The 20,645-nt window shown below is 41.7% G+C and overlaps 34 non-coding genes across 34 annotated transcripts; all 34 read left to right on the top strand.

Annotated features, from left to right (window-relative positions):
* The first annotated feature begins 189 nt into the window (after window positions 1–189).
* On the top strand, window positions 190–308 carry LOC150026991 (5S ribosomal RNA). Its single transcript, XR_016521918.1, has one exon. It is a non-coding gene; the product is annotated as a 5S ribosomal RNA (ribosomal RNA).
* Window positions 309–766: 458 nt separating this feature from the next.
* On the top strand, window positions 767–884 carry LOC150026990 (5S ribosomal RNA). Its single transcript, XR_016522251.1, has one exon. It is a non-coding gene; the product is annotated as a 5S ribosomal RNA (ribosomal RNA).
* Window positions 885–1,342: 458 nt separating this feature from the next.
* LOC150026989 (5S ribosomal RNA) lies at window positions 1,343–1,461 on the top strand. The gene has a single exon (XR_016522114.1). It is a non-coding gene; the product is annotated as a 5S ribosomal RNA (ribosomal RNA).
* A 458-nt stretch (window positions 1,462–1,919) lies between these two features.
* Window positions 1,920–2,038, top strand: LOC150026988 (5S ribosomal RNA). Its single transcript, XR_016522045.1, has one exon. It is a non-coding gene; the product is annotated as a 5S ribosomal RNA (ribosomal RNA).
* A 458-nt stretch (window positions 2,039–2,496) lies between these two features.
* LOC150026987 (5S ribosomal RNA) lies at window positions 2,497–2,615 on the top strand. Its single transcript, XR_016522819.1, has one exon. It is a non-coding gene; the product is annotated as a 5S ribosomal RNA (ribosomal RNA).
* A 458-nt stretch (window positions 2,616–3,073) lies between these two features.
* Window positions 3,074–3,192, top strand: LOC150026986 (5S ribosomal RNA). The gene has a single exon (XR_016522113.1). It is a non-coding gene; the product is annotated as a 5S ribosomal RNA (ribosomal RNA).
* Window positions 3,193–3,639: 447 nt separating this feature from the next.
* On the top strand, window positions 3,640–3,758 carry LOC150026985 (5S ribosomal RNA). The gene has a single exon (XR_016522044.1). It is a non-coding gene; the product is annotated as a 5S ribosomal RNA (ribosomal RNA).
* Window positions 3,759–4,216: 458 nt separating this feature from the next.
* On the top strand, window positions 4,217–4,335 carry LOC150026984 (5S ribosomal RNA). The gene has a single exon (XR_016522818.1). It is a non-coding gene; the product is annotated as a 5S ribosomal RNA (ribosomal RNA).
* Window positions 4,336–4,793: 458 nt separating this feature from the next.
* LOC150026983 (5S ribosomal RNA) lies at window positions 4,794–4,912 on the top strand. The gene has a single exon (XR_016522112.1). It is a non-coding gene; the product is annotated as a 5S ribosomal RNA (ribosomal RNA).
* Window positions 4,913–5,370: 458 nt separating this feature from the next.
* On the top strand, window positions 5,371–5,489 carry LOC150026982 (5S ribosomal RNA). Its single transcript, XR_016522618.1, has one exon. It is a non-coding gene; the product is annotated as a 5S ribosomal RNA (ribosomal RNA).
* A 447-nt stretch (window positions 5,490–5,936) lies between these two features.
* Window positions 5,937–6,055, top strand: LOC150026981 (5S ribosomal RNA). Its single transcript, XR_016522617.1, has one exon. It is a non-coding gene; the product is annotated as a 5S ribosomal RNA (ribosomal RNA).
* Window positions 6,056–7,070: 1,015 nt separating this feature from the next.
* LOC150026980 (5S ribosomal RNA) lies at window positions 7,071–7,189 on the top strand. The gene has a single exon (XR_016522199.1). It is a non-coding gene; the product is annotated as a 5S ribosomal RNA (ribosomal RNA).
* Window positions 7,190–7,647: 458 nt separating this feature from the next.
* LOC150026979 (5S ribosomal RNA) lies at window positions 7,648–7,766 on the top strand. The gene has a single exon (XR_016521990.1). It is a non-coding gene; the product is annotated as a 5S ribosomal RNA (ribosomal RNA).
* A 1,015-nt stretch (window positions 7,767–8,781) lies between these two features.
* Window positions 8,782–8,899, top strand: LOC150026978 (5S ribosomal RNA). The gene has a single exon (XR_016522250.1). It is a non-coding gene; the product is annotated as a 5S ribosomal RNA (ribosomal RNA).
* A 458-nt stretch (window positions 8,900–9,357) lies between these two features.
* On the top strand, window positions 9,358–9,476 carry LOC150026977 (5S ribosomal RNA). Its single transcript, XR_016522172.1, has one exon. It is a non-coding gene; the product is annotated as a 5S ribosomal RNA (ribosomal RNA).
* Window positions 9,477–9,934: 458 nt separating this feature from the next.
* LOC150026976 (5S ribosomal RNA) lies at window positions 9,935–10,053 on the top strand. Its single transcript, XR_016522123.1, has one exon. It is a non-coding gene; the product is annotated as a 5S ribosomal RNA (ribosomal RNA).
* Window positions 10,054–10,512: 459 nt separating this feature from the next.
* LOC150026975 (5S ribosomal RNA) lies at window positions 10,513–10,631 on the top strand. Its single transcript, XR_016521989.1, has one exon. It is a non-coding gene; the product is annotated as a 5S ribosomal RNA (ribosomal RNA).
* Window positions 10,632–11,078: 447 nt separating this feature from the next.
* Window positions 11,079–11,197, top strand: LOC150026974 (5S ribosomal RNA). Its single transcript, XR_016522615.1, has one exon. It is a non-coding gene; the product is annotated as a 5S ribosomal RNA (ribosomal RNA).
* Window positions 11,198–11,655: 458 nt separating this feature from the next.
* Window positions 11,656–11,774, top strand: LOC150026973 (5S ribosomal RNA). The gene has a single exon (XR_016522170.1). It is a non-coding gene; the product is annotated as a 5S ribosomal RNA (ribosomal RNA).
* A 458-nt stretch (window positions 11,775–12,232) lies between these two features.
* On the top strand, window positions 12,233–12,351 carry LOC150026972 (5S ribosomal RNA). The gene has a single exon (XR_016522228.1). It is a non-coding gene; the product is annotated as a 5S ribosomal RNA (ribosomal RNA).
* A 458-nt stretch (window positions 12,352–12,809) lies between these two features.
* LOC150026971 (5S ribosomal RNA) lies at window positions 12,810–12,928 on the top strand. The gene has a single exon (XR_016522133.1). It is a non-coding gene; the product is annotated as a 5S ribosomal RNA (ribosomal RNA).
* A 458-nt stretch (window positions 12,929–13,386) lies between these two features.
* On the top strand, window positions 13,387–13,505 carry LOC150026970 (5S ribosomal RNA). Its single transcript, XR_016522614.1, has one exon. It is a non-coding gene; the product is annotated as a 5S ribosomal RNA (ribosomal RNA).
* A 458-nt stretch (window positions 13,506–13,963) lies between these two features.
* Window positions 13,964–14,082, top strand: LOC150026969 (5S ribosomal RNA). Its single transcript, XR_016522814.1, has one exon. It is a non-coding gene; the product is annotated as a 5S ribosomal RNA (ribosomal RNA).
* Window positions 14,083–14,540: 458 nt separating this feature from the next.
* LOC150026968 (5S ribosomal RNA) lies at window positions 14,541–14,659 on the top strand. The gene has a single exon (XR_016522813.1). It is a non-coding gene; the product is annotated as a 5S ribosomal RNA (ribosomal RNA).
* A 458-nt stretch (window positions 14,660–15,117) lies between these two features.
* LOC150026967 (5S ribosomal RNA) lies at window positions 15,118–15,236 on the top strand. Its single transcript, XR_016522812.1, has one exon. It is a non-coding gene; the product is annotated as a 5S ribosomal RNA (ribosomal RNA).
* A 458-nt stretch (window positions 15,237–15,694) lies between these two features.
* On the top strand, window positions 15,695–15,813 carry LOC150026966 (5S ribosomal RNA). The gene has a single exon (XR_016522810.1). It is a non-coding gene; the product is annotated as a 5S ribosomal RNA (ribosomal RNA).
* A 458-nt stretch (window positions 15,814–16,271) lies between these two features.
* LOC150026965 (5S ribosomal RNA) lies at window positions 16,272–16,390 on the top strand. The gene has a single exon (XR_016522809.1). It is a non-coding gene; the product is annotated as a 5S ribosomal RNA (ribosomal RNA).
* A 458-nt stretch (window positions 16,391–16,848) lies between these two features.
* On the top strand, window positions 16,849–16,967 carry LOC150026964 (5S ribosomal RNA). The gene has a single exon (XR_016522808.1). It is a non-coding gene; the product is annotated as a 5S ribosomal RNA (ribosomal RNA).
* A 458-nt stretch (window positions 16,968–17,425) lies between these two features.
* LOC150026963 (5S ribosomal RNA) lies at window positions 17,426–17,544 on the top strand. The gene has a single exon (XR_016522613.1). It is a non-coding gene; the product is annotated as a 5S ribosomal RNA (ribosomal RNA).
* Window positions 17,545–18,002: 458 nt separating this feature from the next.
* LOC150026962 (5S ribosomal RNA) lies at window positions 18,003–18,121 on the top strand. The gene has a single exon (XR_016522612.1). It is a non-coding gene; the product is annotated as a 5S ribosomal RNA (ribosomal RNA).
* Window positions 18,122–18,579: 458 nt separating this feature from the next.
* Window positions 18,580–18,698, top strand: LOC150026961 (5S ribosomal RNA). Its single transcript, XR_016522807.1, has one exon. It is a non-coding gene; the product is annotated as a 5S ribosomal RNA (ribosomal RNA).
* A 458-nt stretch (window positions 18,699–19,156) lies between these two features.
* LOC150026960 (5S ribosomal RNA) lies at window positions 19,157–19,275 on the top strand. The gene has a single exon (XR_016522611.1). It is a non-coding gene; the product is annotated as a 5S ribosomal RNA (ribosomal RNA).
* Window positions 19,276–19,733: 458 nt separating this feature from the next.
* Window positions 19,734–19,852, top strand: LOC150026959 (5S ribosomal RNA). The gene has a single exon (XR_016522169.1). It is a non-coding gene; the product is annotated as a 5S ribosomal RNA (ribosomal RNA).
* A 458-nt stretch (window positions 19,853–20,310) lies between these two features.
* Window positions 20,311–20,429, top strand: LOC150026958 (5S ribosomal RNA). Its single transcript, XR_016522806.1, has one exon. It is a non-coding gene; the product is annotated as a 5S ribosomal RNA (ribosomal RNA).
* Window positions 20,430–20,645: the final 216 nt, after the last annotated feature.

Genomic DNA, 20,645 nt, shown 5'->3' with positions numbered 1-20,645 from the left:
CACTAAAACAAGATCCCACAAAAAAAATTAGACAAAAATTCAATTTCTACCTATTTTTAATGCATTTTACAAAAATCGTCTTACCTTGTTCGTCCATCTTGTATATCTCAAGACCCATTTTGTGTTTAACCATTTGAAACTGAAGCCCACTTGCAAACCCATATAGGCATTGATCGCGCTGCACTTGACAGGTGCGATCATACCAGCACTAATGCACCGGATCCCATCAGAACTCCGCAGTCAAGCGTGCCTGGGCGAGAGTAGTACCAGGATGGGTGACCTCCTGGGAAGTCCTCGTGTTGCACTTCTTTTTTGTGTTCTGTTCTTCCTCCTGGCCTATACAATCAAACCATGATGAGTTCACCTTTTTCGTGACTGCGAGTTGTGGGGGTCCTTGTCCTTCGGGAATTGGCAACTAGATTCGTTACCACGTTTCGAACAACTTTCATTTTTAACGCGTCTCCATCCGACTTCTCTATCAAAAGTTATGACCGTTTGAAGTTTAGTCACGATAATTTTTGGCAACTCCAAATCTATCACTATTCTCTTCAATCTGAGGACTCCTCCATCAAATATACACTAAAACAAGATCCCACAAAAAAAATTAGACAAAAATTCAATTTCTACCTATTTTTAATGCATTTTACAAAAATCGTCTTACCTTGTTCGTCCATCTTGTATATCTCAAGACCCATTTTGTGTTTAACCATTTGAAACTGAAGCCCACTTGCAAACCCATATAGGCATTGATCGCGCTGCACTTGACAGGTGCGATCATACAGCACTAATGCACCGGATCCCATCAGAACTCCGCAGTCAAGCGTGCCTGGGCGAGAGTAGTACTAGGATGGGTGACCTCCTGGGAAGTCCTCGTGTTGCACTTCTTTTTTGTGTTCTGTTCTTCCTCCTGGCCTATACAATCAAACCATGATGAGTTCACCTTTTTCGTGACTGCGAGTTGTGGGGGTCCTTGTCCTTCGGGAATTGGCAACTAGATTCGTTACCACGTTTCGAACAACTTTCATTTTTAACGCGTCTCCATCCGACTTCTCTATCAAAAGTTATGACCGTTTGAAGTTTAGTCACGATAATTTTTGGCAACTCCAAATCTATCACTATTCTCTTCAATCTGAGGACTCCTCCATCAAATATACACTAAAACAAGATCCCACAAAAAAAATTAGACAAAAATTCAATTTCTACCTATTTTTAATGCATTTTACAAAAATCGTCTTACCTTGTTCGTCCATCTTGTATATCTCAAGACCCATTTTGTGTTTAACCATTTGAAACTGAAGCCCACTTGCAAACCCATATAGGCATTGATCGCGCTGCACTTGACAGGTGCGATCATACCAACACTAATGCACCGGATCCCATCAGAACTCCGCAGTCAAGCGTGCCTGGGCGAGAGTAGTACTAGGATGGGTGACCTCCTGGGAAGTCCTCGTGTTGCACTTCTTTTTTGTGTTCTGTTCTTCCTCCTGGCCTATACAATCAAACCATGATGAGTTCACCTTTTTCGTGACTGCGAGTTGTGGGGGTCCTTGTCCTTCGGGAATTGGCAACTAGATTCGTTACCACGTTTCGCACAACTTTCATTTTTAACGCGTCTCCATCCGACTTCTCTATCAAAAGTTATGACCGTTTGAAGTTTAGTCACGATAATTTTTGGCAACTCCAAATCTATCACTATTCTCTTCAATCTGAGGACTCCTCCATCAAATATACACTAAAACAAGATCCCACAAAAAAAATTAGACAAAAATTCAATTTCTACCTATTTTTAATGCATTTTACAAAAATCGTCTTACCTTGTTCGTCCATCTTGTATATCTCAAGACCCATTTTGTGTTTAACCATTTGAAACTGAAGCCCACTTGCAAACCCATATAGGCATTGATCGCGCTGCACTTGACAGGTGCGATCATACCAGCACTAATGCACCGGATCCCATCAGAACTCCGCAGGCAAGCGTGCTTGGGCGAGAGTAGTACTAGGATGGGTGACCTCCTGGGAAGTCCTCGTGTTGCACTTCTTTTTTGTGTTCTGTTCTTCCTCCTGGCCTATACAATCAAACCATGATGAGTTCACCTTTTTCGTGACTGCGAGTTGTGGGGGTCCTTGTCCTTCGGGAATTGGCAACTAGATTCGTTACCACGTTTCGAACAACTTTCATTTTTAACGCGTCTCCATCCGACTTCTCTATCAAAAGTTATGACCGTTTGAAGTTTAGTCACGATAATTTTTGGCAACTCCAAATCTATCACTATTCTCTTCAATCTGAGGACTCCTCCATCAAATATACACTAAAACAAGATCCCACAAAAAAAATTAGACAAAAATTCAATTTCTACCTATTTTTAATGCATTTTACAAAAATCGTCTTACCTTGTTCGTCCATCTTGTATATCTCAAGACCCATTTTGTGTTTAACCATTTGAAACTGAAGCCCACTTGCAAACCCATATAGGCATTGATCGCGCTGCACTTGACAGGTGCGATCATACCAGCACTAATGCACCGGATCCCATCAGAACTCCGCAGTGAAGCGTGCCTGGGCGAGAGTAGTACCAGGATGGGTGACCTCCTGGGAAGTCCTCGTGTTGCACTTCTTTTTTGTGTTCTGTTCTTCCTCCTGGCCTATACAATCAAACCATGATGAGTTCACCTTTTTCGTGACTGCGAGTTGTGGGGGTCCTTGTCCTTCGGGAATTGGCAACTAGATTCGTTACCACGTTTCGAACAACTTTCATTTTTAACGCGTCTCCATCCGACTTCTCTATCAAAAGTTATGACCGTTTGAAGTTTAGTCACGATAATTTTTGGCAACTCCAAATCTATCACTATTCTCTTCAATCTGAGGACTCCTCCATCAAATATACACTAAAACAAGATCCCACAAAAAAAATTAGACAAAAATTCAATTTCTACCTATTTTTAATGCATTTTACAAAAATCGTCTTACCTTGTTCGTCCATCTTGTATATCTCAAGACCCATTTTGTGTTTAACCATTTGAAACTGAAGCCCACTTGCAAACCCATATAGGCATTGATCGCGCTGCACTTGACAGGTGCGATCATACCAACACTAATGCACCGGATCCCATCAGAACTCCGCAGTCAAGCGTGCCTGGGCGAGAGTAGTACTAGGATGGGTGACCTCCTGGGAAGTCCTCGTGTTGCACTTCTTTTTTGTGTTCTGTTCTTCCTCCTGGCCTATACAATCAAACCATGATGAGTTCACCTTTTTCGTGACTGCGAGTTGTGGGGGTCCTTGTCCTTCGGGAATTGGCAACTAGATTCGTTACCACGTTTCGAACAACTTTCATTTTTAACGCGTCTCCATCCGACTTCTCTATCAAAAGTTATGACCGTTTGAAGTTTAGTCACGATAATTTTTGGCAACTCCAAATCTATCACTATTCTCTTCAATCTGAGGACTCCTCCATCAAATATACACTAAAACAAGATCCCACAAAAAAAATTAGACAAAAATTCAATTTCTACCTATTTTTAATGCATTTTACAAAAATCGTCTTACCTTGTTCGTATCTCAAGACCCATTTTGTGTTTAACCATTTGAAACTGAAGCCCACTTGCAAACCCATATAGGCATTGATCGCGCTGCACTTGACAGGTGCGATCATACCAGCACTAATGCACCGGATCCCATCAGAACTCCGCAGGCAAGCGTGCTTGGGCGAGAGTAGTACTAGGATGGGTGACCTCCTGGGAAGTCCTCGTGTTGCACTTCTTTTTTGTGTTCTGTTCTTCCTCCTGGCCTATACAATCAAACCATGATGAGTTCACCTTTTTCGTGACTGCGAGTTGTGGGGGTCCTTGTCCTTCGGGAATTGGCAACTAGATTCGTTACCACGTTTCGAACAACTTTCATTTTTAACGCGTCTCCATCCGACTTCTCTATCAAAAGTTATGACCGTTTGAAGTTTAGTCACGATAATTTTTGGCAACTCCAAATCTATCACTATTCTCTTCAATCTGAGGACTCCTCCATCAAATATACACTAAAACAAGATCCCACAAAAAAAATTAGACAAAAATTCAATTTCTACCTATTTTTAATGCATTTTACAAAAATCGTCTTACCTTGTTCGTCCATCTTGTATATCTCAAGACCCATTTTGTGTTTAACCATTTGAAACTGAAGCCCACTTGCAAACCCATATAGGCATTGATCGCGCTGCACTTGACAGGTGCGATCATACCAGCACTAATGCACCGGATCCCATCAGAACTCCGCAGTGAAGCGTGCCTGGGCGAGAGTAGTACCAGGATGGGTGACCTCCTGGGAAGTCCTCGTGTTGCACTTCTTTTTTGTGTTCTGTTCTTCCTCCTGGCCTATACAATCAAACCATGATGAGTTCACCTTTTTCGTGACTGCGAGTTGTGGGGGTCCTTGTCCTTCGGGAATTGGCAACTAGATTCGTTACCACGTTTCGAACAACTTTCATTTTTAACGCGTCTCCATCCGACTTCTCTATCAAAAGTTATGACCGTTTGAAGTTTAGTCACGATAATTTTTGGCAACTCCAAATCTATCACTATTCTCTTCAATCTGAGGACTCCTCCATCAAATATACACTAAAACAAGATCCCACAAAAAAAATTAGACAAAAATTCAATTTCTACCTATTTTTAATGCATTTTACAAAAATCGTCTTACCTTGTTCGTCCATCTTGTATATCTCAAGACCCATTTTGTGTTTAACCATTTGAAACTGAAGCCCACTTGCAAACCCATATAGGCATTGATCGCGCTGCACTTGACAGGTGCGATCATACCAACACTAATGCACCGGATCCCATCAGAACTCCGCAGTCAAGCGTGCCTGGGCGAGAGTAGTACTAGGATGGGTGACCTCCTGGGAAGTCCTCGTGTTGCACTTCTTTTTTGTGTTCTGTTCTTCCTCCTGGCCTATACAATCAAACCATGATGAGTTCACCTTTTTCGTGACTGCGAGTTGTGGGGGTCCTTGTCCTTCGGGAATTGGCAACTAGATTCGTTACCACGTTTCGAACAACTTTCATTTTTAACGCGTCTCCATCCGACTTCTCTATCAAAAGTTATGACCGTTTGAAGTTTAGTCACGATAATTTTTGGCAACTCCAAATCTATCACTATTCTCTTCAATCTGAGGACTCCTCCATCAAATATACACTAAAACAAGATCCCACAAAAAAAATTAGACAAAAATTCAATTTCTACCTATTTTTAATGCATTTTACAAAAATCGTCTTACCTTGTTCGTCCATCTTGTATATCTCAAGACCCATTTTGTGTTTAACCATTTGAAACTGAAGCCCACTTGCAAACCCATATAGGCATTGATCGCGCTGCACTTGACAGGTGCGATCATACCAGCACTAATGCACCGGATCCCATCAGAACTCCGCAGTGAAGCGTGCTTGGGCGAGAGTAGTACTAGGATGGGTGACCTCCTGGGAAGTCCTCGTGTTGCACTTCTTTTTTGTGTTCTGTTCTTCCTCCTGGCCTATACAATCAAACCATGATGAGTTCACCTTTTTCGTGACTGCGAGTTGTGGGGGTCCTTGTCCTTCGGGAATTGGCAACTAGATTCGTTACCACGTTTCGAACAACTTTCATTTTTAACGCGTCTCCATCCGACTTCTCTATCAAAAGTTATGACCGTTTGAAGTTTAGTCACGATAATTTTTGGCAACTCCAAATCTATCACTATTCTCTTCAATCTGAGGACTCCTCCATCAAATATACACTAAAACAAGATCCCACAAAAAAAATTAGACAAAAATTCAATTTCTACCTATTTTTAATGCATTTTACAAAAATCGTCTTACCTTGTTCGTATCTCAAGACCCATTTTGTGTTTAACCATTTGAAACTGAAGCCCACTTGCAAACCCATATAGGCATTGATCGCGCTGCACTTGACAGGTGCGATCATACCAGCACTAATGCACCGGATCCCATCAGAACTCCGCAGTGAAGCGTGCTTGGGCGAGAGTAGTACTAGGATGGGTGACCTCCTGGGAAGTCCTCGTGTTGCACTTCTTTTTTGTGTTCTGTTCTTCCTCCTGGCCTATACAATCAAACCATGATGAGTTCACCTTTTTCGTGACTGCGAGTTGTGGGGGTCCTTGTCCTTCGGGAATTGGCAACTAGATTCGTTACCACGTTTCGAACAACTTTCATTTTTAACGCGTCTCCATCCGACTTCTCTATCAAAAGTTATGACCGTTTGAAGTTTAGTCACGATAATTTTTGGCAACTCCAAATCTATCACTATTCTCTTCAATCTGAGGACTCCTCCATCAAATATACACTAAAACAAGATCCCACAAAAAAAATTAGACAAAAATTCAATTTCTACCTATTTTTAATGCATTTTACAAAAATCGTCTTACCTTGTTCGTCCATCTTGTATATCTCAAGACCCATTTTGTGTTTAACCATTTGAAACTGAAGCCCACTTGCAAACCCATATAGGCATTGATCGCGCTGCACTTGACAGGTGCGATCATACCAGCACTAATGCACCGGATCCCACTGCTTGGGCGAGAGTAGTACTAGGATGGGTGACCTCCGGGGAAGTCCTCGTGTTGCACTTCTTTTTTGTGTTCTGTTCTTCTTCCTGGCCTATACAAACAAACCATGATGAGTTCACCTTTCTCGTGACTGCGAGTTGTGGGGGTCCTTGTCCTTCGGGAATTGGCAACTAGATTCGTTACCACGTTTCGAACAACTTTCATTTTTAACGCGTCTCCATCCGACTTCTCTATCAAAAGTTATGACCGTTTGAAGTTTAGTCACGATAATTTTTGGCAACTCCAAATCTATCACTATTCTCTTCAATCTGAGGACTCCTCCATCAAATATACACTAAAACAAGATCCCACAAAAAAAATTAGACAAAAATTCAATTTCTACCTATTTTTAATGCATTTTACAAAAATCGTCTTACCTTGTTCGTCCATCTTGTATATCTCAAGACCCATTTTGTGTTTAACCATTTGAAACTGAAGCCCACTTGCAAACCCATATAGGCATTGATCGCGCTGCACTTGACAGGTGCGATCATACCAGCACTAATGCACCAGATCCCATCAGAACTCCGCAGGCAAGCGTGCTTGGGCGAGAGTAGTACTAGGATGGGTGACCTCCTGGGAAGTCCTCGTGTTGCACTTCTTTTTTGTGTTCTGTTCTTCCTCCTGGCCTATACAATCAAACCATGATGAGTTCACCTTTTTCGTGACTGCGAGTTGTGGGGGTCCTTGTCCTTCGGGAATTGGCAACTAGATTCGTTACCACGTTTCGAACAACTTTCATTTTTAACGCGTCTCCATCCGACTTCTCTATCAAAAGTTATGACCGTTTGAAGTTTAGTCACGATAATTTTTGGCAACTCCAAATCTATCACTATTCTCTTCAATCTGAGGACTCCTCCATCAAATATACACTAAAACAAGATCCCACAAAAAAAATTAGACAAAAATTCAATTTCTACCTATTTTTAATGCATTTTACAAAAATCGTCTTACCTTGTTCGTCCATCTTGTATATCTCAAGACCCATTTTGTGTTTAACCATTTGAAACTGAAGCCCACTTGCAAACCCATATAGGCATTGATCGCGCTGCACTTGACAGGTGCGATCATACCAGCACTAATGCACCGGATCCCATAAGAACTCCGCAGTCAAGCGTGCTTGGGCGAGAGTAGTACTAGGATGGGTGACCTCCTGGGAAGTCCTCGTGTTGCACTTCTTTTTTGTGTTCTGTTCTTCCTCCTGGCCTATACAATCAAACCATGATGAGTTCACCTTTTTCGTGACAGCGAGTTGTGGGGGTCCTTGTCCTTCGGGAATTGGCAACTAGATTCGTTACCACGTTTCGAACAACTTTCATTTTTAACGCGTCTCCATCCGACTTCTCTATCAAAAGTTATGACCGTTTGAAGTTTAGTCACGATAATTTTTGACAACTCCAAATCTATCACTATTCTCTTCAATCTGAGGACTCCTCCATCAAATATACACTAAAACAAGATCCCACAAAAAAAATTAGACAAAAATTCAATTTCTACCTATTTTTAATGCATTTTACAAAAATCGTCTTACCTTGTTCGTCCATCTTGTATATCTCAAGACCCATTTTGTGTTTAACCATTTGAAACTGAAGCCCACTTGCAAACCCATATAGGCATTGATCGCGCTGCACTTGACAGGTGCGATCATACCAGCACTAATGCACCGGATCCCACTGCTTGGGCGAGAGTAGTACTAGGATGGGTGACCTCCGGGGAAGTCCTCGTGTTGCACTTCTTTTTTGTGTTCTGTTCTTCTTCCTGGCCTATACAAACAAACCATGATGAGTTCACCTTTCTCGTGACTGCGAGTTGTGGGGGTCCTTGTCCTTCGGGAATTGGCAACTAGATTCGTTACCACGTTTCGAACAACTTTCATTTTTAACGCGTCTCCATCCGACTTCTCTATCAAAAGTTATGACCGTTTGAAGTTTAGTCACGATAATTTTTGGCAACTCCAAATCTATCACTATTCTCTTCAATCTGAGGACTCCTCCATCAAATATACACTAAAACAAGATCCCACAAAAAAAATTAGACAAAAATTCAATTTCTACCTATTTTTAATGCATTTTACAAAAATCGTCTTACCTTGTTCGTCCATCTTGTATATCTCAAGACCCATTTTGTGTTTAACCATTTGAAACTGAAGCCCACTTGCAAACCCATATAGGCATTGATCGCGCTGCACTTGACAGGTGCGATCATACAGCACTAATGCACCGGATCCCATCAGAACTCCGCAGTCAAGCGTGCCTGGGCGAGAGTAGTACTAGGATGGGTGACCTCCTGGGAAGTCCTCGTGTTGCACTTCTTTTTTGTGTTCTGTTCTTCCTCCTGGCCTATACAATCAAACCATGATGAGTTCACCTTTTTCGTGACTGCGAGTTGTGGGGGTCCTTGTCCTTCGGGAATTGGCAACTAGATTCGTTACCACGTTTCGAACAACTTTCATTTTTAACACGTCTCCATCCGACTTCTCTATCAAAAGTTACGACCGTTTGAAGTTTAGTCACGATAATTTTTGGCAACTCCAAATCTATCACTATTCTCTTCAATCTGAGGACTCCTCCATCAAATATACACTAAAACAAGATCCCACAAAAAAAATTAGACAAAAATTCAATTTCTACCTATTTTTAATGCATTTTACAAAAATCGTCTTACCTTGTTCGTCCATCTTGTATATCTCAAGACCCATTTTGTGTTTAACCATTTGAAACTGAAGCCCACTTGCAAACCCATATAGGCATTGATCGCGCTGCACTTGACAGGTGCGATCATACCAGCACTAATGCACCGGATCCCATCATAACTCCGTAGCTAAGCGTGCTTGGGCGAGAGTAGTACTAGGATGGGTGACCTCCTGGGAAGTCCTCGTGTTGCACTTCTTTTTTGTGTTCTGTTCTTCCTCCTGGCCTATACAATCAAACCATGATGAGTTCACCTTTTTCGTGACTGCGAGTTGTGGGGGTCCTTGTCCTTCGGGAATTGGCAACTAGATTCGTTACCACGTTTCGAACAACTTTCATTTTTAACGCGTCTCCATCCGACTTCTCTATCAAAAGTTATGACCGTTTGAAGTTTAGTCACGATAATTTTTGGCAACTCCAAATCTATCACTATTCTCTTCAATCTGAGGACTCCTCCATCAAATATACACTAAAACAAGATCCCACAAAAAAAATTAGACAAAAATTCAATTTCTACCTATTTTTAATGCATTTTACAAAAATCGTCTTACCTTGTTCGTCCATCTTGTATATCTCAAGACCCATTTTGTGTTTAACCATTTGAAACTGAAGCCCACTTGCAAACCCATATAGGCATTGATCGCGCTGCACTTGACAGGTGCGATCATACCAGCACTAATGCACCGGATCCCATAAGAACTCCGCAGTCAAGCGTGCTTGGGCGAGAGTAGTACTAGGATGGGTGACCTCCGGGGAAGTCCTCGTGTTGCACTTCTTTTTTGTGTTCTGTTCTTCCTCCTGGCCTATACAAACAAACCATGATGAGTTCACCTTTCTCGTGACTGCGAGTTGTGGGGGTCCTTGTCCTTCGGGAATTGGCAACTAGATTCGTTACCACGTTTCGAACAACTTTCATTTTTAACGCGTCTCCATCCGACTTCTCTATCAAAAGTTATGACCGTTTGAAGTTTAGTCACGATAATTTTTGGCAACTCCAAATCTATCACTATTCTCTTCAATCTGAGGACTCCTCCATCAAATATACACTAAAACAAGATCCCACAAAAAAAAATTAGACAAAAATTCAATTTCTACCTATTTTTAATGCATTTTACAAAAATCGTCTTACCTTGTTCGTCCATCTTGTATATCTCAAGACCCATTTTGTGTTTAACCATTTGAAACTGAAGCCCACTTGCAAACCCATATAGGCATTGATCGCGCTGCACTTGACAGGTGCGATCATACCAGCACTAATGCACCGGATCCCATAAGAACTCCGCAGTCAAGCGTGCTTGGGCGAGAGTAGTACTAGGATGGGTGACCTCCTGGGAAGTCCTCGTGTTGCACTTCTTTTTTGTGTTCTGTTCTTCCTCCTGGCCTATACAATCAAACCATGATGAGTTCACCTTTTTCGTGACAGCGAGTTGTGGGGGTCCTTGTCCTTCGGGAATTGGCAACTAGATTCGTTACCACGTTTCGAACAACTTTCATTTTTAACGCGTCTCCATCCGACTTCTCTATCAAAAGTTATGACCGTTTGAAGTTTAGTCACGATAATTTTTGGCAACTCCAAATCTATCACTATTCTCTTCAATCTGAGGACTCCTCCATCAAATATACACTAAAACAAGATCCCACAAAAAAAATTAGACAAAAATTCAATTTCTACCTATTTTTAATGCATTTTACAAAAATCGTCTTACCTTGTTCGTATCTCAAGACCCATTTTGTGTTTAACCATTTGAAACTGAAGCCCACTTGCAAACCCATATAGGCATTGATCGCGCTGCACTTGACAGGTGCGATCATACCAGCACTAATGCACCGGATCCCATCAGAACTCCGCAGTGAAGCGTGCTTGGGCGAGAGTAGTACTAGGATGGGTGACCTCCTGGGAAGTCCTCGTGTTGCACTTCTTTTTTGTGTTCTGTTCTTCCTCCTGGCCTATACAATCAAACCATGATGAGTTCACCTTTTTCGTGACTGCGAGTTGTGGGGGTCCTTGTCCTTCGGGAATTGGCAACTAGATTCGTTACCACGTTTCGAACAACTTTCATTTTTAACACGTCTCCATCCGACTTCTCTATCAAAAGTTACGACCGTTTGAAGTTTAGTCACGATAATTTTTGGCAACTCCAAATCTATCACTATTCTCTTCAATCTGAGGACTCCTCCATCAAATATACACTAAAACAAGATCCCACAAAAAAAATTAGACAAAAATTCAATTTCTACCTATTTTTAATGCATTTTACAAAAATCGTCTTACCTTGTTCGTCCATCTTGTATATCTCAAGACCCATTTTGTGTTTAACCATTTGAAACTGAAGCCCACTTGCAAACCCATATAGGCATTGATCGCGCTACACTTGACAGGTGCGATCATACCAGCACTAATGCACCGGATCCCATCATAACTCCGTAGCTAAGCGTGCTTGGGCGAGAGTAGTACTAGGATGGGTGACCTCCTGGGAAGTCCTCGTGTTGCACTTCTTTTTTGTGTTCTGTTCTTCCTCCTGGCCTATACAATCAAACCATGATGAGTTCACCTTTTTCGTGACTGCGAGTTGTGGGGGTCCTTGTCCTTCGGGAATTGGCAACTAGATTCGTTACCATGTTTCGAACAACTTTCATTTTTAACGCGTCTCCATCCGACTTCTCTATCAAAAGTTACGACCGTTTGAAGTTTAGTCACGATAATTTTTGGCAACTCCAAATCTATCACTATTCTCTTCAATCTGAGGACTACTCCATCAAATATACACTAAAACAAGATCCCACAAAAAAAATTAGACAAAAATTCAATTTCTACCTATTTTTAATGCATTTTACAAAAATCGTCTTACCTTGTTCGTCCATCTTGTATATCTCAAGACCCATTTTGTGTTTAACCATTTGAAACTGAAGCCCACTTGCAAACCCATATAGGCATTGATCGCGCTGCACTTGACAGGTGCGATCATACCAGCACTAATGCACCGGATCCCATAAGAACTCCACAGTCAAGCGTGCTTGGGCGAGAGTAGTACTAGGATGGGTGACCTCCAGGGAAGTCCTCGTGTTGCACTTCTTTTTTGTGTTCTGTTCTTCCTCCTGGCCTATACAAACAAACCATGATGAGTTCACCTTTCTCGTGACTGCGAGTTGTGGGGGTCCTTGTCCTTCGGGAATTGGCAACTAGATTCGTTACCACGTTTCGAACAACTTTCATTTTTAACGCGTCTCCATCCGACTTCTCTATCAAAAGTTATGACCGTTTGAAGTTTAGTCACGATAAGTTTTGGCAACTCCAAATCTATCACTATTCTCTTCAATCTGAGGACTCCTCCATCAAATATACACTAAAACAAGATCCCACAAAAAAAATTAGACAAAAATTCAATTTCTACCTATTTTTAATGCATTTTACAAAAATCGTCTTACCTTGTTCGTCCATCTTGTATATCTCAAGACCCATTTTGTGTTTAACCATTTGAATCTGAAGCCCACTTGCAAACCCATATAGGCATTGATCGCGCTGCACTTGACAGGTGCGATCATACCAGCACTAATGCACCGGATCCCATCAGAACTCCGCAGTCAAGCGTGCTTGGGCGAGAGTAGTACTAGGATGGGTGACCTCCTGGGAAGTCCTCATGTTGCACTTCTTTTTTGTGTTCTGTTCTTCCTCCTGGCCTATACAATCAAACCATGATGAGTTCACCTTTTTCTTGACTGCGAGTTGTGGGGGTCCTTGTCCTTCGGGAATTGGCAACTAGATTCGTTACCACGTTTCGAACAACTTTCATTTTTAACGCGTCTCCATCCGACTTCTCTATCAAAAGTTATGACCGTTTGAAGTTTAGTCACGATAAGTTTTGGCAACTCCAAATCTATCACTATTCTCTTCAATCTGAGGACTCCTCCATCAAATATACACTAAAACAAGATCCCACAAAAAAAATTAGACAAAAATTCAATTTCTACCTATTTTTAATGCATTTTACAAAAATCGTCTTACCTTGTTCGTCCATCTTGTATATCTCAAGACCCATTTTGTGTTTAACCATTTGAAACTGAAGCCCACTTGCAAACCCATATAGGCATTGATCGCGCTGCACTTGACAGGTGCGATCATACCAGCACTAATGCACCGGATCCCATCAGAACTCCGCAGTGAAGCGTGCTTGGGCGAGAGTAGTACTAGGATGGGTGACCTCCTGGGAAGTCCTCGTGTTGCACTTCTTTTTTGTGTTCTGTTCTTCCTCCTGGCCTATACAATCAAACCATGATGAGTTCACCTTTTTCGTGACTGCGAGTTGTGGGGGTCCTTGTCCTTCGGGAATTGGCAACTAGATTCGTTACCACGTTTCGAACAACTTTCATTTTTAACGCGTCTCCATCCGACTTCTCTATCAAAAGTTATGACCGTTTGAAGTTTAGTCACGATAATTTTTGGCAACTCCAAATCTATCACTATTCTCTTCAATCTGAGGACTCCTCCATCAAATATACACTAAAACAAGATCCCACAAAAAAAATTAGACAAAAATTCAATTTCTACCTATTTTTAATGCATTTTACAAAAATCGTCTTACCTTGTTCGTCCATCTTGTATATCTCAAGACCCATTTTGTGTTTAACCATTTGAAACTGAAACCCACTTGCAAACCCATATAGGCATTGATCGCGCTGCACTTGACAGGTGCGATCATACCAGCACTAATGCACCGGATCCCATCAGAACTCCGCAGATAAGCGTGCTTGGGCGAGAGTAGTACTAGGATGGGTGACCTCCTGGGAAGTCCTCGTGTTGCACTTCTTTTTTGTGTTCTGTTCTTCCTCCTGGCCTATACAATCAAACCATGATGAGTTCACCTTTTTCGTGACTGCGAGTTGTGGGGGTCCTTGTCCTTCGGGAATTGGCAACTAGATTCGTTACCACGTTTCGAACAACTTTCATTTTTAACGCGTCTCCATCCGACTTCTCTATCAAAAGTTACGACCGTTTGAAGTTTAGTCACGATAATTTTTGGCAACTCCAAATCTATCACTATTCTCTTCAATCTGAGGACTCCTCCATCAAATATACACTAAAACAAGATCCCACAAAAAAAATTAGACAAAAATTCAATTTCTACCTATTTTTAATGCATTTTACAAAAATCGTCTTACCTTGTTCGTCCATCTTGTATATCTCAAGACCCATTTTGTGTTTAACCATTTGAAACTGAAACCCACTTGCAAACCCATATAGGCATTGATCGCGCTGCACTTGACAGGTGCGATCATACCAGCACTAATGCACCGGATCCCATCAGAACTCCGCAGATAAGCGTGCTTGGGCGAGAGTAGTACTAGGATGGGTGACCTCCTGGGAAGTCCTCGTGTTGCACTTCTTTTTTGTGTTCTGTTCTTCCTCCTGGCCTATACAATCAAACCATGATGAGTTCACCTTTTTCGTGACTGCGAGTTGTGGGGGTCCTTGTCCTTCGGGAATTGGCAACTAGATTCGTTACCACGTTTCGAACAACTTTCATTTTTAACGCGTCTCCATCCGACTTCTCTATCAAAAGTTATGACCGTTTGAAGTTTAGTCACGATAATTTTTGGCAACTCCAAATCTATCACTATTCTCTTCAATCTGAGGACTCCTCCATCAAATATACACTAAAACAAGATCCCACAAAAAAAATTAGACAAAAATTCAATTTCTACCTATTTTTAATGCATTTTACAAAAATCGTCTTACCTTGTTCGTCCATCTTGTATATCTCAAGACCCATTTTGTGTTTAACCATTTGAAACTGAAGCCCACTTGCAAACCCATATAGGCATTGATCGCGCTGCACTTGACAGGTGCGATCATACCAGCACTAATGCACCGGATCCCATCAGAACTCCGCAGATAAGCGTGCTTGGGCGAGAGTAGTACTAGGATGGGTGACCTCCTGGGAAGTCCTCGTGTTGCACTTCTTTTTTGTGTTCTGTTCTTCCTCCTGGCCTATACAATCAAACCATGATGAGTTCACCTTTTTCGTGACTGCGAGTTGTGGGGGTCCTTGTCCTTCGGGAATTGGCAACTAGATTCGTTACCACGTTTCGAACAACTTTCATTTTTAACGCGTCTCCATCCGACTTCTCTATCAAAAGTTACGACCGTTTGAAGTTTAGTCACGATAATTTTTGGCAACTCCAAATCTATCACTATTCTCTTCAATCTGAGGACTCCTCCATCAAATATACACTAAAACAAGATCCCACAAAAAAAATTAGACAAAAATTCAATTTCTACCTATTTTTAATGCATTTTACAAAAATCGTCTTACCTTGTTCGTCCATCTTGTATATCTCAAGACCCATTTTGTGTTTAACCATTTGAAACTGAAACCCACTTGCAAACCCATATAGGCATTGATCGCGCTGCACTTGACAGGTGCGATCATACCAGCACTAATGCACCGGATCCCATCAGAACTCCGCAGATAAGCGTGCTTGGGCGAGAGTAGTACTAGGATGGGTGACCTCCTGGGAAGTCCTCGTGTTGCACTTCTTTTTTGTGTTCTGTTCTTCCTCCTGGCCTATACAATCAAACCATGATGAGTTCACCTTTTTCGTGACTGCGAGTTGTGGGGGTCCTTGTCCTTCGGGAATTGGCAACTAGATTCGTTACCACGTTTCGAACAACTTTCATTTTTAACGCGTCTCCATCCGACTTCTCTATCAAAAGTTATGACCGTTTGAAGTTTAGTCACGATAATTTTTGGCAACTCCAAATCTATCACTATTCTCTTCAATCTGAGGACTCCTCCATCAAATATACACTAAAACAAGATCCCACAAAAAAAATTAGACAAAAATTCAATTTCTACCTATTTTTAATGCATTTTACAAAAATCGTCTTACCTTGTTCGTCCATCTTGTATATCTCAAGACCCATTTTGTGTTTAACCATTTGAAACTGAAGCCCACTTGCAAACCCATATAGGCATTGATCGCGCTGCACTTGACAGGTGCGATCATACCAGCACTAATGCACCGGATCCCATCAGAACTCCGCAGATAAGCGTGCTTGGGCGAGAGTAGTACTAGGATGGGTGACCTCCTGGGAAGTCCTCGTGTTGCACTTCTTTTTTGTGTTCTGTTCTTCCTCCTGGCCTATACAATCAAACCATGATGAGTTCACCTTTTTCGTGACTGCGAGTTGTGGGGGTCCTTGTCCTTCGGGAATTGGCAACTAGATTCGTTACCACGTTTCGAACAACTTTCATTTTTAACGCGTCTCCATCCGACTTCTCTATCAAAAGTTATGACCGTTTGAAGTTTAGTCACGATAATTTTTGGCAACTCCAAATCTATCACTATTCTCTTCAATCTGAGGACTCCTCCATCAAATATACACTAAAACAAGATCCCACAAAAAAAATTAGACAAAAATTCAATTTCTACCTATTTTTAATGCATTTTACAAAAATCGTCTTACCTTGTTCGTCCATCTTGTATATCTCAAGACCCATTTTGTGTTTAACCATTTGAAACTGAAGCCCACTTGCAAACCCATATAGGCATTGATCGCGCTGCACTTGACAGGTGCGATCATACCAGCACTAATGCACCGGATCCCATCAGAACTCCGCAGATAAGCGTGCTTGGGCGAGAGTAGTACTAGGATGGGTGACCTCCTGGGAAGTCCTCGTGTTGCACTTCTTTTTTGTGTTCTGTTCTTCCTCCTGGCCTATACAATCAAACCATGATGAGTTCACCTTTTTCGTGACTGCGAGTTGTGGGGGTCCTTGTCCTTCGGGAATTGGCAACTAGATTCGTTACCACGTTTCGAACAACTTTCATTTTTAACGCGTCTCCATCCGACTTCTCTATCAAAAGTTATGACCGTTTGAAGTTTAGTCACGATAATTTTTGGCAACTCCAAATCTATCACTATTCTCTTCAATCTGAGGACTCCTCCATCAAATATACACTAAAACAAGATCCCACAAAAAAAATTAGACAAAAATTCAATTTCTACCTATTTTTAATGCATTTTACAAAAATCGTCTAACCTTGTTCGTCCATCTTGTATATCTCAAGACCCATTTTGTGTTTAACCATTTGAAACTGAAGCCCACTTGCAAACCCATATAGGCATTGATCGCGCTGCACTTGACAGGTGCGATCATACCAGCACTAATGCACCGGATCCCATCAGAACTCCGCAGTGAAGCGTGCTTGGGCGAGAGTAGTACTAGGATGGGTGACCTCCTGGGAAGTCCTCGTGTTGCACTTCTTTTTTGTGTTCTGTTCTTCCTCCTGGCCTATACAATCAAACCATGATGAGTTCACCTTTTTCGTGACTGCGAGTGGTGGGGGTCCTTGTCCTTCGGGAATTGGCAACTAGATTCGTTACCACGTTTCGAACAACTTTCATTTTTAACGCGTCTCCATCCGACTTCTCTATCAAAAGTTATGACCGTTTGAAGTTTAGTCACGATAATTTTTGGCAACTCCAAATCTATCACTATTCTCTTCAATCTGAGGACTCCTCCATCAAATATACACTAAAACAAGATCCCACAAAAAAAATTAGACAAAAATTCAATTTCTACCTATTTTTAATGCATTTTACAAAAATCGTCTAACCTTGTTCGTCCATCTTGTATATCTCAAGACCCATTTTGTGTTTAACCATTTGAAACTGAAGCCCACTTGCAAACCCATATAGGCATTGATCGCGCTGCACTTGACAGGTGCGATCATACCAGCACTAATGCACCGGATCCCATCAGAACTCCGCAGTGAAGCGTGCTTGGGCGAGAGTAGTACTAGGATGGGTGACCTCCTGGGAAGTCCTCGTGTTGCACTTCTTTTTTGTGTTCTGTTCTTCCTCCTGGCCTATACAATCAAACCATGATGAGTTCACCTTTTTCGTGACTGCGAGTGGTGGGGGTCCTTGTCCTTCGGGAATTGGCAACTAGATTCGTTACCACGTTTCGAACAACTTTCATTTTTAACGCGTCTCCATCCGACTTCTCTATCAAAAGTTATGACCGTTTGAAGTTTAGTCACGATAAGTTTAGGCAACTCCAAATCTATCACTATTCTCTTCAATCTGAGGACTCCTCCATCAAATATACACTAAAACAAGATCCCACAAAAAAAATTAGACAAAAATTCAATTTCTACCTATTTTTAATGCATTTTACAAAAATCGTCTTACCTTGTTCGTCCATCTTGTATATCTCAAGACCCATTTTGTGTTTAACCATTTGAAACTGAAGCCCACTTGCAAACCCATATAGGCATTGATCGCGCTGCACTTGACAGGTGCGATCATACCAGCACTAATGCACCGGATCCCATCAGAACTCCGCAGATAAGCGTGCTTGGGCGAGAGTAGTACTAGGATGGGTGACCTCCTGGGAAGTCCTCGTGTTGCACTTCTTTTTTGTGTTCTGTTCTTCCTCCTGGCCTATACAATCAAACCATGATGAGTTCACCTTTTTCGTGACTGCGAGTTGTGGGGGTCCTTGTCCTTCGGGAATTGGCAACTAGATTCGTTACCACGTTTCGAACAACTTTCATTTTTAACGCGTCTCCATCCGACTTCTCTATCAAAAGTTATGACCGTTTGAAGTTTAGTCACGATAATTTTTGGCAACTCCAAATCTATCACTATTCTCTTCAATCTGAGGACTCCTCCATCAAATATACACTAAAACAAGATCCCACAAAAAAAATTAGACAAAAATTCAATTTCTACCTATTTTTAATGCATTTTACAAAAATCGTCTAACCTTGTTCGTCCATCTTGTATATCTCAAGACCCATTTTGTGTTTAACCATTTGAAACTGAAGCCCACTTGCAAACCCATATAGGCATTGATCGCGCTGCACTTGACAGGTGCGATCATACCAGCACTAATGCACCGGATCCCATCAGAACTCCGCAGTGAAGCGTGCTTGGGCGAGAGTAGTACTAGGATGGGTGACCTCCTGGGAAGTCCTCGTGTTGCACTTCTTTTTTGTGTTCTGTTCTTCCTCCTGGCCTATACAATCAAACCATGATGAGTTCACCTTTTTCGTGACTGCGAGTGGTGGGGGTCCTTGTCCTTCGGGAATTGGCAACTAGATTCGTTACCACGTTTCGAACAACTTTCATTTTTAACGCGTCTCCATCCGACTTCTCTATCAAAAGTTATGACCGTTTGAAGTTTAGTCACGATAAGTTTAGGCAACTCCAAATCTATCACTATTCTCTTCAATCTGAGGACTCCTCCATCAAATATACACTAAAACAAGATCCCACAAAAAAAATTAGACAAAAATTCAATTTCTACCTATTTTTAATGCATTTTACAAAAATCGTCTTACCTTGTTCGTCCATCTTGTATATCTCAAGACCCATTTTGTGTTTAACCATTTGAAACTGAAGCCCACTTGCAAACCCATATAGGCATTGATCGCGCTGCACTTGACAGGTGCGATCATACCAGCACTAATGCACCGGATCCCATCATAACTCCGTAGCTAAGCGTGCTTGGGCGAGAGTAGTACTAGGATGGGTGACCTCCTGGGAAGTCCTCGTGTTGCACTTCTTTTTTGTGTTCTGTTCTTCCTCCTGGCCTATACAATCAAACCATGATGAGTTCACCTTTTTCGTGACTGCGAGTTGTGGGGGTCCTTGTCCTTCGGGAATTGGCAACTAGATTCGTTACCACGTTTCGAACAACTTTCATTTTTAACACGTCTCCATCCGACTTCTCTATCAAAAGTTACGACCGTTTGAAGTTTAGTCACGATAATTTTTGGCAACTCCAAATCTATCACTATTCTCTTCAATCTGAGGACTCCTCCATCAAATATACACTAAAACAAGATCCCACAAAAAAAATTAGACAAAAATTCAATTTCTACCTATTTTTAATGCATTTTACAAAAATCGTCTTACCTTGTTCGTCCATCTTGTATATCTCAAGACCCATTTTGTGTTTAACCATTTGAAACTGAAACCCACTTGCAAACCCATATAGGCATTGATCGCGCTGCACTTGACAGGTGCGATCATACCAGCACTAATGCACCGGATCCCATCAGAACTCCGCAGATAAGCGTGCTTGGGCGAGAGTAGTACTAGGATGGGTGACCTCCTGGGAAGTCCTCGTGTTGCACTTCTTTTTTGTGTTCTGTTCTTCCTCCTGGCCTATACAATCAAACCATGATGAGTTCACCTTTTTCGTGACTGCGAGTTGTGGGGGTCCTTGTCCTTCGGGAATTGGCAACTAGATTCGTTACCACGTTTCGAACAACTTTCATTTTTAACGCGTCTCCATCCGACTTCTCTATCAAAAGTTATGACCGTTTGAAGTTTAGTCACGATAATTTTTGGCA

Source organism: Phaseolus vulgaris, chromosome 6, assembly GCF_051622355.1.
Source record: "Phaseolus vulgaris cultivar YP4 chromosome 6, ASM5162235v1, whole genome shotgun sequence".
NCBI classification, from domain to species: Eukaryota; Viridiplantae; Streptophyta; class Magnoliopsida; order Fabales; family Fabaceae; genus Phaseolus; species Phaseolus vulgaris.
Note: the sequence above shows the minus strand (reverse complement) of the source record. Positions and strands in the feature narration are given on the sequence as shown.